The sequence below is a fragment of the Antechinus flavipes genome, chromosome 6 (genome assembly GCF_016432865.1).
Source record: "Antechinus flavipes isolate AdamAnt ecotype Samford, QLD, Australia chromosome 6, AdamAnt_v2, whole genome shotgun sequence".
Taxonomy (NCBI): Eukaryota; Metazoa; Chordata; class Mammalia; order Dasyuromorphia; family Dasyuridae; genus Antechinus; species Antechinus flavipes.
In genome coordinates this window covers 171555784-171570028 of record NC_067403.1, presented here as the reverse complement: position 1 = coordinate 171570028, position 14245 = coordinate 171555784, and the positions used below count along the sequence as shown (strand labels likewise).

The window sequence follows — 14245 nt, the reverse complement described above, 5'->3', positions numbered from 1 at the left end:
GCTTCGAGGCCACGCTCCACTTCTTGCTACTTAGGTGACCTTGAGTAAGTCACTTCTTTCTAGGTCTCAGTTTGCTCCTGTGTGAGATGGGGAAAGGAGGGCGCCGGAGAGGAGCGTGTCTCTGGAGTCTCAAACCCGTGTCACTCGGACCCCGGACTGGGTTCATCGGAAGTATATCTGCTCGCCCAGTGGTTACTTTTGTAGTGTTTGTTTATTTTGTTACCTGGGGATCGCTCTCGCCCCAGAAAAGGGGAAGCCCCCCTCCCCCGATTCTCCGAATGTGTTTAAAGCCCCTCTTCTCCCCGCTCCATCCACGCGCCGTGTGCTTTCTAAGTGCGACCCTGTGCTTGGGGAACGAGAGGAAGCCATTCCTTCGGGGTCTTCCTGCGTTCCTGGGATGCCTGGGGGGAGGCGGATAGTGACTTCTGGTGGGACGGAACCCCCAAGTTGGCCTTGAGAGAAGCGCGAGTATACGTGAAAGAAAGAGGGTGGGCGGCCGGGGAGCCGTAAGGTCTGCATTCCTCTACCGGCAATAGGGAGCCTGCATCTTCCTAAACTGCAGAGGATGCGCTCACATTTGTGCGGTGCAAAGATAAATTCAACAGCCGCCTTATAGATGAATCTTCTTTTGTCTATTTTATGACTGGTTAGCATTCGGCCCCTTCACCAATCACTTCATGCTCCGTGACTCACCTTTTTGACTTCTTTTTCCACCCCTCAATGCCTCATTAGTTCTAGTGCCTTCCTATAATCATTTACTATTCTGTATGTACCTTCCCTTGTATACATTTGTCTGCATGTTAACTTCTCCCTGCTCCCTTAGGTTCTAAGTTATTTGAAGATTGAGGCTTTTATCTCTTTTTGTATCCACCCTGCACTTTCCCTGCCCCAGAAAAAGTGTTTAATTGATGTGTCTTTTTGATAGGTTCATTGAAATTAAAATGGATTTTCCACCAATCAGAGGAGTTTTAATGAGATTTATCCCCACTGTGGTATATCTTGACCTCACTATTCACGCAAAGTTGTCAGACCCAGAAGCTCTGCCTTTCAAAGCTAGGTGAAGAGGCAGATGCTTGATGCAACGGCTTTAGTGTTGGACACCTTTTATAAATCAAATCTGAAATTGGGTTTCGACTCCAGATGAGGGCCATTGAACATGGGGGGAGTCGGAAAAAAAAAATTGGCAACAATGAAAGGTGTTAGAAATCTCAAAAAAAAAAAATCCCCTCGCCCCTCCCCGAAGCAATTGGAGTTAAGTGACTTGATCAGGGCCACATATCTAGAAAGTGTTAAATGTCTGAGACCAGATTTGAATTTAGGTCCTCCTGACTAAAGGGTTGATGAAGATTTAATTCTTTATGTAAAAATTAAACAAACATATCCATCTCATTAGTAAGCAAGTTTGCGTTCTTTATTAGATGGCAAAATTATATGTATACTTAAAAATTATGTCAAATTTATTTTTTAATGGGTTTTATTTCTAAGTGGTTCTGAATCTTTTTTCTTTATGATTGTGATTTGAAGTGAGGAGATGATGGTAAGCACCAAAAGTTGGAGTCTGAGTGTGTGAAGAATTCACAGTTCTCTTTGTCAAAAAGCAGATTTATTTGAGGAACAGATTTCAGACAAAATGAAGTCTAAGAGGAAGCCATGAGTTTGGGACCTATTTTTAGCTGCAGGTTAAATCCTGAAAAGGACTTAGCATACTAAAAAAGTTAGTTAGCTATAACTGGGGTTGTTAAGCACATTGGAGTTAAGCACATGCCATGGGTCAGGTGGTAAGGAGAAAGTCACCAAGAGGTGGAGTGCCACAGTAGACTGACCAGAGGAAGGCAGCAGCCATGGAATGGCCAATAAGATTTTTCAAAGAAAATTTAACCTCAGGGATATAACTCTGCTTCCTGACTGGACATGGCCAGTAGACTGAGACTCCTGAGACCTATTGCCAGGGTGGGTCTCAGGAATTTGACATAACTTGGATTACATATCTTCTAAAGGTCGGACCTTGGAGCTAAACTGATCTCTATCTATACCTTCTCCCTGCCAGCCCAAGGGATTAATTTTTATCAATTCTTCTAACCACGCCTAACATTGAAGACCTTATCCTTTCTGGTAAGCCCCTCCTATCCAGCTATTTATTGTAGGATGTGTTACAAATGAACTTGACCAGTCCACAAGATCATTTTAGAGGTCATTCCCTGTAGGAGATGCCCAGGAAATAAATAGGATGTATTTTTTGTTTTCAGACTTAGCTTTGGGAATGAGCCTTTTTTTTTTTTTTGGTTTGTTTTTATTTGTATTCAGGGAACCAAAGAAGTGCTTAAGTGCATCTATCTTCCTTCTTTTCTCCAGTGGAGACTTGTTTACCTGGGCTGCTTCATCCCTGATCTAGATTGTTTGCTAGTGCTGTTTGGTTGATACAGTTTTCCTAGTTAGAATTCTCCATATTAATGAAGTCATAGTGCTGGTGGTTCAAAAAAATAAATTGAAACAATCCCTCAGTTGTTTCACTAGGAAATTTAAGTGTTGTATTTTTTTCACTTTATTGTGATGGCCACAAAAGATACACAGGAATCAGAAAATATGAAAAAGAGGATTGTGTTAAATGTTTTCTTTGAGGCCATAAATTTGTACTATGATTTTGCTGAAAACTCAAGCTTCTTTTTATCTTTGACATGTTCTCTTAGTCAATAAACATTTATTAATTTAATTTTTTTTCTTTTTTTTTTTTTTCTTTTTGCTGAGGCAGTCGGGATTAAGTGACTTGCCCAGGGTCACACAGCTAGGAAGTGTTAAGTGTCTGAGATGAGATTTGAACTCAGTTCCTCCTGACTCTAGGGCTGGTGGTCTTGCCACTGACTCATCCAGCTACCCGGCAATATACATTTATTAAGTGCCTACTATATGCTTAATTGTTGCATGGGGTAGTTGGGTGATGCAATGGATATAGTGCCAGACCTGGAGTCTGGAATACCTGAATTCAAATTTAGCCTACGACACTTAACTGTATGATCCTGGGAATAACCTTCATAACTTGGTTTTCCTTATTTTCTGTCAAGAAAACAAAATAAAAACCAAACCACTGTACCGAACAACTTGACTATTGGCCCTATGTTAAACTTGGAGATACAAATGCAAAAAAGAACCGACAAGGAAAATATATACTTCAAAGAAAGCTGATGGGGAAAGGGGGAGAGAGAGAATGATGTTCCTGGAGAAACTTAGCTAGCAGCTGATGGAAAATGTGGGGCTCTCCTTAAAGGGAGAGTTCATTGCTCCACCCTCCAACCCCCCAATCAGAGGGGAGAGGCAATTTAGGTGTTGAATGTCAAAGTTGAATCTGTCTCCAAGTTGAGATTTCTGGAGATGAGCTTATCTGGGGGGAATCTTAGTAAGCAGCTGATGGAAAAAGTTACCTCTATAAATGGAGGTACTGGAAGGAGTTTGTTGCTGCCCCTCTCTGTTTTAAAAAGATAATTTTAAAATTCTGATTTGCTGGGGGGGTCTCTACTGCTTTTGCAGCTCCCCCATAAGAAGACAACTCAAATTTTAGTAACACTTTAAGATTTATAGAGTGCTTTTCTTTTAACAATCAAGTGGGGAGGTGGTCTATTATTATCCTGCTTTAATTTGTGAGGAAATTGGGAGTGCTGAAGAGTTTGTCATTTGGAATTAAAGGCTTTAACCCCCAAATTTGATGATGCCTAGTGAGGAAAAGTGAGAAGTGAATAAAAATGAAACATAGGATTAAAATGAGGTTAAAAATCTCCACAAAAACATGGCCCTTCTGAATCAAAGGTTGTAATACTTAAATGTCTAGAGAGCAGTGACACAAGATGTTTATACTTGATGGCTAGGTACTTGCATCATTTTAGTAACACAGCTCAGCTTAATGAAATGCAGTTCTAGGAAAGAGCTCATTCCTTGGCACCAAAGCATTTTTTTTTTTTAAGGGAGCTAAACTTTTCTCTCTGATATTGACTTTAAGCTGGGCATTTTGCCTTGTAATTTACATTGTCAATTTTCCTTAATTCAATTCTGGAGCCCTATTGTTTTGAATCCTGACAAAACTCAAGGAATCTTTGGATGATCATAGCCTTTTAGAGGATATGAGAAGATTCTTGATGAAAGAAAATAGGATTCTTCAGTGAAGATTGGGAGATATTCACACCTAACTATCTTTGAAACTATAACATTGGTCCACACTGCCAGACTTAAGAATTTTGAAGTCTTTCTGGATTGTTTCCCATTATTATGATTGTGGTTGGTAAATGTTACAAACTTCCTAAGTTCTAGGTTATTGTATAGCAGTGTTCCATTGTATTCATACACTGTAATTTATTAATCATTCTGCAATCAATAAGTGTTCATTTTCCTTCCAGTTTTTTTGTTACTACGAAAAGTGCTGCTATAAATATTATTGCATATAAGATTTTTCTAAGTTGTTTTCCAGAATGGTAGGACCAGTTCATAGCTTTACCAGCAATTTATAAGTGGTTGGTCTGTCTTCTCATAGTAATAAAACATTGTTTTAGGCTTTCTCAATCTGTAGAGTGTGAAGTAACACCTTAATTTTAAATTGTATTTTTTTCTTAATAATTTGGAGGTTTTTTCCTATGAGTGTATGTTGGCTCTTTTGGAAAACTTCTGGAAATGATTCTTATATTTCTTTTTTCCCCTTACTCAGTCTTTTTTTTTTTTTTAATTGAAGCTTTTTATTTTCAAAACACATAAATGGAAAATTTTCAACATTTACTCTTACTAAACCTTGTGCTCTAATTTTTTCCCCCTCCCTTGTCCCCATCACCTCCCCTAGCCGGTAAGTGATCCAGTATATGTTAAACTATGTTGTGGTGCACATTCAATTCCTTCTGCCCTGAATCATCTTATTGTTGAAAAGAGCCACATCCATCAGAATTTATCATCATATAATCTTGCTGTTACTGTGGTCTCCTGATTCTGCTCATTTCACTTAGCATCAGTTCATGTTAGTCTCTCTAGGTCTTTCTGAAATCATCCTGCTGGTCATTTCTTACGGAACAATAAACATTCATATACCACAACTTATTCAGCCACTCTCCAAGTGATGGACATCCACTCAATTTCCAGTTTCTTTATACTACAAAAAGGGCTGCCCCAAACATTTTTGTACATGTGGGTCCCTTTCCCTCCTTTATGATCCCTTTAGGATACAAGCCCAGTAAAAACACTGCTGAATCAAAGGTTATGGACAGTTTGATAGCCCTTTGAACAAAGTTCCAAATTGCTCTCCAGAAAATGGTTGCATCAGTTCACAACTCCACCAACACTGTATTTAGAGTATCAGTTTTCCCACATCCCCTTCAACATTCTTTTATATTTCTATCAGTTATATATGTGTGTGTTTACATATACTTTATCAGAGAAATTGCTGTAAACATTTTCCCTGATTAACCACTTATCCATAGTTTCATTGATGTTTTTATCAAAACTCTATCCCTTGTTTAGTGAGGAATTATCATTGTTCAAGGTAGAGTCTCATTCTCCTTTTTTCTTTTTTCCAGCTTCCTGTTCTTTAGTGATACCAATACCAGGTATAATATATGCCCCAAAGAGATGAAAGACAAGGAAAAAACCCTTATGAATAAAAAAATAGATGGCAGCATTTTTTTGTTGTAGGAACGAACTGGAAAGTTACAGGTCAACTGGAGATTGATTGGTTAAATAAATTACATGGAGTATTATTGGTTATAAGAAGTAAAAAAAGGGTACTGGATAGAAATTATCGGACATCCACTCTTAATTGGACAGGACACAAATGACTGAGTGATCAGACTAGTAAGAGGAGACTCGCAAGACAAAAGTTATGTAAATATTAAAGAAAGGAAGAAATTGGGAAGAATGAGTGATTAATAGTTCTGAAACAGATTGAGAAAAAAAAATTGTTAAAATCTGAGGATTTAGCTATTAAGCCATCACAAAATGTGATACTCTTTGAATACAGACTGAAGCCTGCTGTTTTTCTTCTTCCATTTTATTTGAGTTGTTTTATATAAAATGACCAGTATGACAAATGTGTTTTACATGCTTGCACATGTGTAAACTATATCAGATTTCTTACAGTTTCAGGGAGGAAGGAGAGATAGAATTTGGAACTCAAAAAAAAAAGTTTTAAAAATTTGTTTTGATGTAATTGAGGGGGAAACAATTTTTTGAAAAGACATTATCTTGAAAAAACACAGTGAGTGAAGTTAGAAGCTAGATTGTGAAGAATTGTATTTTTTTCTTAATAATTTGGAGGTTTTTTCCTATGAGTGTATGTTGGCTCTTTTGGAAAACTTCTGGAAATGATTCTTATATTTCTTTTTTCCCCTTACTCAGTCTTTTTTTTTTTTTTAATTGAAGCTTTTTATTTTCAAAACACATAAATGGAAAATTTTCAACATTTACTCTTACTAAACCTTGTGCTCTAATTTTTTCCCCCTCCCTTGTCCCCATCACTTCCCCTAGCCGGTAAGTGATCCAGTATATGTTAAACTATGTTGTGGCGCACATTCAATTCCTTCTGCCCTGAATCATCTTATTGTTGAAAAGAGCCACATCCATCAGAATTTATCATCATATAATCTTGCTGTTACTGTGGTCTCCTGATTCTGCTCATTTCACTTAGCATCAGTTCATGTTAGTCTCTCTAAGTCTTTCTGAAATCATCCTGCTGGTCATTTCTTACGGAACAATAAACATTCATATACCACAACTTATTCAGCCACTCTCCAAGTGATGGACATCCACTCAATTTCCAGTTTCTTTATACTACAAAAAGGGCTGCCCCAAACATTTTTGTACATGTGGGTCCCTTTCCCTCCTTTATGATCCCTTTAGGATACAAGCCCAGTAAAAACACTGCTGAATCAAAGGTTATGGACAGTTTGATAGCCCTTTGAACAAAGTTCCAAATTGCTCTCCAGAAAATGGTTGCATCAGTTCACAACTCCACCAACACTGTATTTAGAGTATCAGTTTTCCCACATCCCCTTCAACATTCTCTTATATTTCTATCAGTTATATATGTGTGTGTTTACATATACTTTATCAGAGAAATTGCTGTAAACATTTTCCCTGATTAACCACTTATCCATAGTTTCATTGATGTTTTTATCAAAACTCTATCCCTTGTTTAGTGAGGAATTATCATTGTTCAAGGTAGAGTCTCATTCTCCTTTTTTCTTTTTTCCAGCTTCCTGTTCTTTAGTGATACCAATACCAGGTATAATATATGCCCCAAAGAGATGAAAGACAAGGAAAAAACCCTTATGAATAAAAAAATAGATGGCAGCATTTTTTTGTTGTAGGAACGAACTGGAAAGTTACAGGTCAACTGGAGATTGATTGGTTAAATAAATTACATGGAGTATTATTGGTTATAAGAAGTAAAAAAAGGGTACTGGATAGAAATTATCGGACATCCACTCTTAATTGGACAGGACACAAATGACTGAGTGATCAGACTAGTAAGAGGAGACTCGCAAGACAAAAGTTATGTAAATATTAAAGAAAGGAAGAAATTGGGAAGAATGAGTGATTAATAGTTCTGAAACAGATTGAGAAAAAAAAATTGTTAAAATCTGAGGATTTAGCTATTAAGCCATCACAAAATGTGATACTCTTTGAATACAGACTGAAGCCTGCTGTTTTTCTTCTTCCATTTTATTTGAGTTGTTTTATATAAAATGACCAGTATGACAAATGTGTTTTACATGCTTGCACATGTGTAAACTATATCAGATTTCTTACAGTTTCAGGGAGGAAGGAGAGATAGAATTTGGAACTCAAAAAAAAAAGTTTTAAAAATTTGTTTTGATGTAATTGAGGGGGAAACAATTTTTTGAAAAGACATTATCTTGAAAAAACACAGTGAGTGAAGTTAGAAGCTAGATTGTGAAGAATTGAACTGTGCTTCTTTCCTCTTTTCTTCCTTTTTTCCCCCAAAATAATATTTGTACTAAATAAGGTACACAATTCCCAGAACTACTGGTTTATGTGATTAATAGAAAGATTCATAGAATTTGATGGTTGAAAGGGAGGGATTTCTGCAGTGGACCAGTGCATACTCCTATATGGGAGTGGATTCCCCAATATAAGTAATACAGCCTTGTAGGAAATCATCCTTCTTTTGCTTTTTGTTAAAGACTTCTGAGGAAGGAACCTACTTGGTTTTAAGACAAATTCATTCTAATTTTGGACAGCTCTAATTTTTGGAATTCTTTACTTCAAGCATAAATTTCCCTTTATACTACTTCTCCATGTTTGCTCCTGGTTCTGCCTTCTCCTGTCAAACAGAATTAATCTAATTCCTCCTTCAATCTGACAGCTCTTCACTTATATGAAAATAACTTTCATGTCATGAGACATCTTTTCTCTAAGATAAATATGACTAATCCCTTCTTATGACATGGACTCAGTGGTCTTCACTATCCTGGTAGCATTTCTTCAACTTAATAATTCCCTCCTTAAAAATGGCAACCAAAACTGAACCCAATAGGATTTAAGACAGGTGTGATGGGGGCAGGTAGAAACTTTCAGTCTTAGAAACTGCCAATAGGAAAGATGATTTATTATATTGTTCACAAAAAAATTATTAATTTATTAATCCAACCTTGTATGATTAAAAGTTGTGCCTGTGCCCAGAATGTCAAATGACTCCAATAACTCTAGGAATTCTGGAGATGACTATTTTGAATTACCTCAAGTTTTGGGATCCAAATAAGAATTTGTTTTGAATTTACTCAGGCTTGTGTTTTGGATTTCTCCAAATTCAAGTTTCCCTCCCAGCAAAATTGCTTAACTATGTGATTCATGTGTGGGCACTCTTATTTAAATTCTATATCATATAAGCCATAAGCTTGGAGATAAACCTTTCCTTTCCAGCTCACTCTCTTCTATTAAATAATCTAGTATGTTACTTTCTAAAACTTTTTCAGATTTTGGGGTTTGCTCTTACAAACTACATGCTCATGATCATTTAAATATTAAGATTATTATTTTTTGACACATTATAATTTATAGCTATGTAGAGGTTGGTGGGCTACAAAGGTAGGTTATTTATAGTCTGATTCTTAGCCTAATAATTGTTTCTGCATGTCTAGTTTAACACCAGAAGCTGATTTGTATGCTCAAATACCAGGTCATTAACATACAATGTCTGATAAAACTTAGCCAGAACCACTTCTCTGTTACCTTTCCCCCTTCTAGAATGAAAGTTCCCTTGGGGCACGGACTAGCTATGTAATGAGGGATAGAGATTCATGTCTTGGTTAACTTGTAACATGGCCCTTCTAAATCAAAGGTCGTGATAACTTAAATGTTTAGAGAGCAGTGATACAAGATCTTTTTATTTCATGGCCAGACACTTGCATCACTTTAGTAACACAGATAGGCTGGTGGTGATGTGGGTAGAAGAATGCTGCTAGATTTGGGGGTCTGGAAGAATTAAGTTTGAATCTTGCCTCAGCTACTTACTAGCTGCTTAATTCCCTGGGCAAGTCACCTTACCTGTCTCTGTTTCTTAATCTGTAAAGTGGACATAATGATAGTAAGTATCTCTCTAGGTTGTAATGAGAATCAAATGAGATAATACACACAACCTCTGACTTTCACAACCCTAATGCTTTATAAAAGCTAAGCTAGCTTGTAGCTACCTCTTTTTTTTATTTTTGTGACTTAATAGTAATTGTTTTGGTTCTTCATGTTTTTATTTTAAACTTCACAATCCTTTTCCCCATGCATGGTTAAATCAAAATTTCTTTTTTGTTACACTGTGGAACATTCCTATTTGAAATGTTTCAAGATATTATAATGAGAGGTTTTGCACAAATTAATGATGAACCAATATTTCTATATTATTGGCTTCAATCATATAGAAAATGAAATATCAGGCTGGATCTTTGCCTTTTTGGCTCTCTGTCCATTTCTCACTGTTCAGTTTTATGTGCTTTGAAACAAATTAATACCATTTCTGTCCTCAAAAATCCCTAGGCCCCAAAACTATCAAATTTAGCCAAATTCTAGAAAATGGATGGTCATTTATTTGCTTTCCACAGTTATGAAAATTAAATTGGAGAAATGGAACAAATTAGAAAACTGAAACCCATAGGACACAAAGAAATAATCAAGGGTTCAGGTTATCTTCCCCCAAAAGGATGAGTTTTGTAATTTGGGGTGGTGGTGAGATTTGAAAACAATCTTTTGTCCTTTATCCTTAGCCCTTCTCTATTACCTTCCTCTTCTTTGCTCCTTTGAGTCAGGGACTAACTATGTAATAACATTCTGGAGAGCAATATGGAACTGTGCCCAAAGTCCTATCAACTTGTGCATACCCTTTGATCCAGCAGTGCCAGAGATCACAAAAAAGGGAAAAGGACCAACGTGTGCAAAAAATGTTTGCAGCAGCCCTTTTTGTAGTGGCAAAGAACTGGAAACTGAGCAGAAGCCGATCAGCTGGAAAATAGCTGAAGAATGTTATGGAATATTATTGTTCTATAAGAAATGATCAGTGGCATGATTTCAGAGAAGCTAGAGAGACTTAGATGAACTGATATTATGTGGAGTGAGTAGAACCAAGAGAACCCTGTACACGTCAACAACAATTATTACATGATGATCAACTCTGATGGATGTGGCTCTTTTCAACAATGAGGTAATTCAAGCCAATTCCAATAGACTTGTGATGGAGAAAGCCATCTGCATGTAGAGAGAGGACTACGGAGACTGAATGTGGATCAAAACATAGTATTTTCATCTTTTTTGTTGTTTGCTTGCTTTTTTTTTTTTCATTTTTTCCCCCTTTCTGATCTGATTTTTCCTGTGCAGCATGATAATTGTGGAAATGTGTGTGTGTGTGTGTGTGTGTGTGTGTGTGTGTGTGTGTGTGTGTGTAGAATTGCATATGTTTAATCTATATTGGATTACTTGCTGCCTAGGGAAGGGTGGTGTGGAGAAGGAAGGGAGAAAAAAATTGGAATACAAGGTTTTGCAAAAGTGAATGTTGAAAACTATCTTTGCATATATTGAAAATTAAAAGCTATTATTTTTAAAGGTGTGTCTACTAACCTAGACTTCCATTCTTGCAAGAATATAAAATAAATCTTTCCTGCATTCATCAGTGAGTTAGTGGAATTATTGGTAAGATATTTTGTTTCTTACCATGAGTACTCAAAGACCAGTAAGTAACTCAGTGTGCTTAAAAATGTTGTGTGGCTCTCCACCTTACCCCTTGCTTTCTAGCTTCCTTTTAAATATTATTTTCCCCCCAGGAGAATGTATGTAAACTCTTTGAGGATTAAGACTGTCTTGCTTATCTTTTCTTCCATTGGACTTTATGATCTCCAAAAACTCATCATCCTGCTTATTGACTTCAGTTCTGAAACACACATTTCCTCAGTACCCCTGCCCCCCAGGATCTTTCCTTCTCTGGTTGGAGAAGATAGTTGGTAAACATGCAAAACTCCTTCCAGATATTCCATTTTACGGAACATACTCGGGGCATTCACCCTAACATTTCCCACTTGTGCCTCTACACTGAGTGACACTTCTGTTTCAGCTTTTTTTTAATGTATGGCCTGCTCCTTGAGATATCTTAAATAGTTAGCACAGCATCTGGCATGCAGTAGGCAATTAACAAATATTGACTGACTGATTCTTATGATTATATATTCATCCCCAGCTCTTAGCAAATACCTGGTACTGTAATGCAGAATAAAAGTTTACTTATAGATTTTTCCCCTTTACCAATTAAGTCTAGAGTGCATCTGTGGCAGTCAGGACTTTTGTAGCTTATCTTACAGCACAAAATTTAATCACGTCTTGGTGGATTCTGTGAGGGGAAGGACTGTGTCTTACTTTTCTTTTTCTTTTTTAGAACCACAGATTCCTCACTGATTATGTAGTACAAAGGTGGGGAACCTTTTTTCCACCAAGAGCAACTTGGACATTTAAAACTATTCTTGGCCATACAAAATTAATAACTCAAGTAGTGGGAGATCGTTGTGCTTAGCATTTAGCTCATCATTTAACAGGTCTTAATAGGCTAGACACTCCCCATTCCTGATCTAGTGCAACCCCTTCCCTGAAATATATGTTTCTAATGGTCCTCTATAATAACATAATCCAGCCTTTGTTATGACCTTTGGGGTCAGGAAATGGACTGTTCCCTAAGACAGAGCCTATTCTAGTAAGGCAGATGGCACCATAGAACAACATAGAGGAGTGTTGTGTTACAGTCTACCTTTTTCAGTGCGTTTCTGACATCAGTTTTAGGCACCTTCTACATCTAGTAGAAGATGCTCCTTAACGTCTGAACTACATTTGGCTCAAAAAGTATGATGCAGTAAAGCCCTGGGTTGAGAGACAAGGCATTAAGAAATTTAGCACAGTGTTTGGTAGAATAGACTCAGTATTTGTGGCTTTCGATTGACAGTAATCACTGTTGCATCACTCTTAGTTGAGCTGTTAGCTACCCTTCTAGGAAGTAATTTGGAATTATGTCAAGAAAGTGACTAATATGCCATACTATTTGATTCAGGTTAAGCATATTATACCCTAATGAGGTCAAAAATAAAAAGGTCCCATATATACCACAATAGAGTAACAGATTGTGGTAGGTGAATCCAGTATACTATTATAGCATATTAGTGCAGTAGGGCACTGAAAGAAATAGTGAATATGAAGAATACAAAGAAATGTGGGAAAATTTATATACATGAAATTAAGCAAAATGAAGTAAGCAGAACCAATAAAATCTTACACAATTAAAATAGTATAAATGGGAAGAACTAGGAAAGTGACCAAAAATAGCTAACCTCAAATGCTATGAAATTATATGACGAAATTTGACCCCAAAGAAGAGAGGGAGTTACATATTCCTTCTTTGCAGATGTGCAGAAAACTGCATGTGGGACATTATGTTGGATTTGCTGGTGGGTGATTTATCTAGCAGTTTTCTAAAATGTTTTTTTGTTAGGGAGAGTGTGGGTAAGGGATGTCTTGGGAAATGAAAGTGATACAAAAACAAGAGAAAAATGTTTTTCTTTTAAAGTGGAAGAATTGTATTCTTGTATGTATGTATGTAATTGTATGACTTTGCCACCCCCCACAATTAGGGTTAAGTGACTTGCCCAGGGTCACCCAACTAGAAAGCATTAAATGTCTGAGTTCAGAATTGAACTCAGGTCCTCCTGACTTCAGGGCTGCTGCCTAGCTGCCCCTCTCCGACATATTTTTAAAAAGAATGCTCAACTGCTTAGAATTTTGAAGTCTGGAAGTAGACTAGAAACAATCTTTCAAGGTCCCCCTTAATTAAACTAACATTATAGCCTCTAGGATCTGGTCCTCAAACTTCTAAAGATACAGTAATCAAGGCACAGTATTCATTTGCAACAAAGAACGATCAAATTTAATCAAGCCTCCAATCTGTTCTCTAGGTCTTGGGATTCCTCTGCTTTTCCTGTCTTTCTTTGCTTCCTTGGGCTGAGAAGCAATTATAATTGGTTTTGTGCCTCTGTAGTTGGAGCTTCTGATGTGACTTTCTGGATGTTGAGCTGGGAAGAAGAAGTAGTAAACAGCATCTTACATTGTTTGATTTCTAGTGGTTGATGACATCTACCAGGTCAAAGGGAACTGAATTTGTGGTGATTGAAGGCCAATATGAATCATTTATAGCATAAAAAAAATTTTAATGGATATCTGGAAAATGAAATTTCCTAAGAAACATTTCTACACTCCATTTGAAAATCAATAATTGATATTTCAGAGTCTAAAAGAGCAATAGTAATTGATTCCTAGAATGATAGTGTGAAGGACTAATAAAAGTATTCTAAAATTTCAGCTCAGCAGTATAGTGTTACTTGTCAGTAATTCTATGTCGTATTATGTTAAAATTATGGCAAATCGGGTTTTTTTTGGGGGGGGGGTTGATCTACTGAATTTAGTTTATTTCAGGTATCTGTTTTCATTTGAAAATTTTAAATAAGGCATATATTTGGCACTCAAAAAAATACAAAGTAACATTAAATTTAGGAGAATTGCCTCTTCTAACTGGATCTGAAATATCACCAGATTACAGTGATGAATTGTTTTTGAAGTCCCTGCCTTCAAAGATCTCATTCTAATAAGTGAAACAACATATAAATAACTGTTATTTACATGCAAGGCTATATACAGATTGTAAGGAATCTGAAAAGGTACAAGGGGACTAGATTGTGAAAAGTTT

The 14245-nt window shown here is 36.7% G+C and overlaps 1 protein-coding gene across 2 annotated transcripts in view; it reads left to right on the top strand.

Annotated features, from left to right (window-relative positions):
- ABHD18 (abhydrolase domain containing 18) overlaps positions 1-14245 on the top strand; it is a 52212-nt gene that overhangs the window by 391 nt on the left and 37576 nt on the right. The window contains exon 1 of one of the 2 annotated variants that reach the window (XM_051963797.1): positions 1826-2112. The exons of the other annotated variant lie outside the window; for it this stretch is intronic. The gene's annotated coding sequence lies outside the window, so the exon portion shown is untranslated. Of the gene's footprint in view, positions 1-1825; positions 2113-14245 lie in introns of those variants that run through there. 2 annotated transcript variants of the gene reach the window in all.